Source organism: Eriocheir sinensis, unplaced genomic scaffold, assembly GCF_024679095.1.
Source record: "Eriocheir sinensis breed Jianghai 21 unplaced genomic scaffold, ASM2467909v1 Scaffold120, whole genome shotgun sequence".
Lineage (NCBI taxonomy): Eukaryota > Metazoa > Arthropoda > Malacostraca > Decapoda > Varunidae > Eriocheir > Eriocheir sinensis.
In genome coordinates, this window is record NW_026110519.1 from 279,650 (window position 1) to 285,175 (window position 5,526).

The window sequence follows — 5,526 nt, forward strand, 5'->3', positions numbered from 1 at the left end:
AACGAAAAGCAATTGAACGAACCGGATAGCACTTTCGACAGCGACGCTCTGACAACCATAATGAAAACTATAAATTTCGAAGACGAAGATAGAATCGAAAATAGCAGCTGGACGCAAATACGAATGGTACTCTCCTATCATGCTCCCTGTCAAACTCTTCGTCAATGCCACGGTGAACTCTAAAACCAATTCTGATGCCACAATCTGTCGACATGTTGAACAAAGTCTCACATTCACTCCGTCATACAGAGTCAGACGTTCGCCGAAGGCTTAATATGCCACATGACGGCACATTCACACGGTTTAGGAATCTGTAAACATGTAGAACAAAGTCTCACATTCACTCTCCGTCATACTAAGTTAGACAATCAAATAACAGACATCAGTGGAACAAAGTCTCAGACTCTGTAGAACAAATCTCATGACGGAATCTGTCGACGTGTAGAACAAAGTCTCCGATTCACTCCGTTGTACAAAGTCAGACGTTCGCCACCAGCCGAAGACCTAAGATGCCACCATGACACGACATGATGTGAGTAAACTAAAACATTCTGTAAATTCTTATTTTTATTTATTACACATAATCATTGCAATGAGAGGTGCAAGCAATGCAACCAAGTGAGAAGATAAGATTCATTTCGGGTTATGTACATGAATCTCGGGTTATGTACATATAGTAGAATTTCAGTTGACTGTTGAAACAAAGTCACACATTTACTTAGAGTTAAGATGTAGTAGATGTGGAGATGTAGTAGACTGTGAGGTGTAAGAAGACGATGTCGTGACATGTCGACAACTAACAAGACGAATTGCTAGAGTTCAGATGTTATGGGTGTAACAAGACGAATTGATCATCAGAGTACCTGGCTGCTGCTAGTGAATGTGTGACTTTGTCTCATCTGTTCGTTTGCAAAAAGATGTCGTGCCCATCCGAGCAACTGACTGCTGCTACATGTCGATAACTGCACAATTGATGTCGAGATCAATGTTGGATCCCAAAATAGAGTTAAGATGTATAATACGTTTTTAGTATCGATCACGAAGTAAATATTGTCCCGCGGTTTGTGTACATATAACGCAGAGCGGGTCTTGACAGGGTATTCGTTGTTATTTCCACGAACCGTATTAAACTTTCGAGACAGGAAATACACACAGTGCAAACACAGTGTTGCAAATACAACATGCAAATACACACATTGCAAATACACACAGTACTGCAAATACACACAGTGCAAATACACACAGTGTAAATACAAACAGTGCAAATACACACAGTGCAAATACACACAGTGCAAATACACACAGTGTAAATAAACACAGTGCAAATACACACAGTGCAAATACACACAGTACTGCAAATACACAGACACAATGCAAATACAATAAATACACACAGCGCTGCAAATACACACAATAACTTCATACACAGTGCAAATACACACAGTGCAAATACACACAGTGCAAATACACTGCAATCTTAAAATCATTATTCTGTATAGTTTTTTTCACATATACTTAATGTATTTGTCTTTTCACTTAATTCGGTGCTAAGGCTTGTTACTTGTGTTTCTAATTCAGTTACTTTGTTACCTTCAGTGAATAATGTGGTTTTTAAGAGTTCGTTGCTCTTTTTGTACTCGGCTTCACAGGAAACGCACTTTTGATAATTTATCAAATTTTCATCGTTCAATGTTTTAATCTCGACGTCTTTGTTAATAATGCTTTCCTGATATGTTTGGATCTCGACGTCTTTGTTATTAATACTTTCCTCCAATTCTGTTATTTTTTGGGTTGCATTTTCTTTATCTACCGAACGACGTCGTAAAACAAATCTATACACACTCAACCGAGAAAATGAAACTAAATTGAACGACAGTCACGAATCGGTTCTGAATAACGATTTGAAAGATATCATTGTGCCGTGTTACGTACATTTATAATTGTTTTGTTAATTTAAATGTCTTGGTGTATTAAAGATGAAACAAAATATATCAGTGTATTATTTGAATATGAGACTTTGTGTCAGTGGTAAACGTATTCTGAATACTATACGTGTTGTTGTTGCATGACTTAAACCCTCAAGTGTTGCAAATGTTGGTGAATGCGAGACTTTGTGTCAGCTGTAGACGGATTCTGAATACTATACGTGTTGTTGTTGCATGACTTTAACCCTCAAGAGTTGCAGATGGTGGTGAATGTGAGACTTTGTGTCAGCTGTAGACGGATTCTGAATACTATACGTGTTGTTGTTGCATGACTTAAACCCTCAAGAGTTGCAGATGGTGGTGAATGCGAGACTTTGTGTCAGCTGTAGACGGATTCTGAATACTATTGTGTGAACATCAGGGTTAATAAAATGTTTATATCCTACATCATATTTATTATTTTCAACAACCTACATCACTCTTGAAATCGGTGCAACACTTACACGGTACTCTTTCGACATTCGGCTGTAAAACGAAAGGTAATGCGTCGGTGATTAAATCTTTGGGGATGTCTTTACACTCAGGTAAGCAGAGTATATTAACCGAACCGCTGTGGCCGTTAATTCACAGGAAAGACATCCTGGGGAGTTTAGATCTCTGGTTGCAATTGCACAAAGACATCAGTGCCATGATGGTCGATAAAAAATATGCCGAAGTGAATATTTTTCTGGAACGGTACAACAAAAATGCTATCCGGAATGGATTGAAGGAACAAAAATACTTCGAACAGTTGTCTGACGTCTGCTACACGTTATTCGGCATCGAATTGCTACACAATAAAGATTTCGACGGACGACTGAAGACCATTTTGGTGAACGACGCACTGAAGAAAAAAACCTTCGACGTGTGGTGTTCAATAAGTATTTCGAAATTCCCAGACTCTACCTGACGCACACCGGTGTGTGGCTGGACAACACTCACGGGAATTTGAAGGTGAAGCAGTTTCCGTTGAGTGAATGGGTTTTACCTTCAGCTTACATGTTGTTCTACATGCTGAACAACCGTAACGCGAGCGAGGAGTTTCTCAAATTCAGTAGTGTAAGAGAGAGACCGACGGTGATCGATTTTATGTCCGGCGAAGCTGGAAAGTCGCTGTTGGATGTCATGGACGCGACGTTCGACATCAACAATACTAAAAATAAGAAATCAAGCATCGGTTATCGGGTGTTAGAGTGATTCTTCGGGTGTTTGGCTCTCTTGCTTTTTCCTAATTTATTTGTAGGTCTTCAACAATACCGGCTGGTCACATTACTTTTTATTCCGTCTTGTGTGCAGAACAGGTTTGTAAATGTGCGTGTTTTGGATTTACAAAGTCGACTTTAAAAACAAAAAGAGGAGGAGAATGGTAGGATTCTTTACGAAATATTACCAGATTAAAGATGTAGCTGCACATGACGGTATCCGTACAAGGCGTATCTGTCGAGTCACCTCAAATTCTATCCAAAATAAATTCGGATCGATCTAAGTTAGACCCCTTTTTAAACTAAATTACAGTTGATAAAAATACGGTCTTCGGCGTAACGCTATTTAAGATCATCAAAAATATTAACTTGGACACCGCGTTGTGAACCACCAATAAAAACAGAGTCTAGGCGTGAGTCCAAATTAAGTTCGACTCAAATATTTTTGCATTGTAATAATTCAGTTTTGCATTGTACTAATTCATTAGTAATTATAGATTTTTTTATTTTTGCAACTTGTTAGATCTGTTTGTACTGTTTTTAACTGATTCGTATGATTATCGTATTCGTTTTTAAGTTCTCTTAACAAATTCAGTTTGTCAGTGTTCAGACTGTCTATATTACTTTTTAATTCGTCAATCTCTGAAGTTTTAGTAAGCGTTTTTTTTTTTAGATTCTCTAGCGATGTGTTCATCTGTGCAATATTAAAATCATTATCCTTTATAGTTTTTTTCACATATACTCAATTTATTTGTCTTTTCACTTAATTCGGTGCTAAGGCTTGTTACTTGTGTTTCTAATTCATTTACTTTGTTACCTTCAGTGAATAATGTGTTTTTTAAGAGTTCGTTGCTCTTTTTGTACTCGGCTTCACAGGAAACGTACTTTTGATAATTTATCAAATTTTCATCGTTCAGTGTTTTAATCTCGACGTCTTTGTTAATAATGTTTTCCTGATATGTTTGGATCTCGACGTCCTTGTTATTAATACTTTCCTCCAATTCTGTTATTTTTTGGGTTGCATTTTCTTTATCTACGGTCAGATCGGTAATTTGTTGGTTCATCTGTGCAATTCGTTGATTTATAGACGTTTCATTAATTGTCACGTTTTCAAGAATTTGCTTGTTCGATGGTTACGGCTTCGGTCATCGTTGCGGCGGCGCTATTAAGTTATCGCTTGCTTCGAAGAGTAAATTGCCCAGTGAATGTGAGACCTTGTCGTCCTTGTCGTACAGTGCTAACAGATTCCAGACAATCGTCAAGACATGTATCTCTTCATCTTGCATAAGTCGAGGTACAGGGACAGTGAGTTTTAGATGCATCCCATACTATGTTGTCTTCCGTATATCACAATTAATTTGAACGAACTAGTTATGGTTCTATCAACTGCAGTCGAAATGACATTGTCAACACCGTAGTTAATTTTTAAGTATCTGTCACCGTTATCATCAACGATATTTGCTGCTACAGTTATGAATCTCCAAGAACTGATAGCGATTCCGAAAATTTAGAACGTGAAATGTTAAAAGTAATGTAGACAGGGTACTCTTCGTCGTAGATTTGAATCTTGATATTTACGGTGTCTTCTAGAGGCATCATGCAGAAGACTAACGATTGTGTCGTCCTCGATTCTGGATGTTCCTCGTTGTCTGACTCAGCTTTGACGTGGATTCAGCTGCTGGATGTTGCTAGAATATTAAAAACCAGTTTGAAGAAGAAGCAGAGTTTCACAACGCACATGTAGATATTAAAATACAATTCTGTTTAAACAAATTTATTAACATATTTGTTCATCAGGATTCATCAGGATACACGAGATGTTAGAAACAAACTCTTTCAGAAGACAATTTCTAATACCTACCTGCGTTGAAGATCCTTTGCGCTTGATTCCCTTATTGGAGACAGCAGCCTGTTCGTCACTCTTTAAGTCTCGTGTGGGACAGGCACAAACCCGCACGCCAATCACTTTGCGTCCCAGCACCTCAGCTTGCGTGATACTACAATAACCAACATTAATTAATTAATGATGACACAAAATAATGATAACACAAAATAAATACAAACACAAAAGCTACAAAATCAACAAACTAAACACGAAGGAGAAAAATCTGAATTAAGGAAAGAAATTGAAAAGTCATCTGCCAAAGTACAACAAATAATGACGATATACAAAGATGTAGATAAGAAATTCTTAGAAGTTAATGCAAATATACGAAAGATAATCCAAGAGAAAGACCGACTGAACGGAGAATTATCTGAAAATAAAAACAAGATCGATCTTATGCAAAATGAATACGAACAACTCCAACAACGTAATAACGAATTAGATACAACGTAATAACCATGCACCTCCTCCAGTA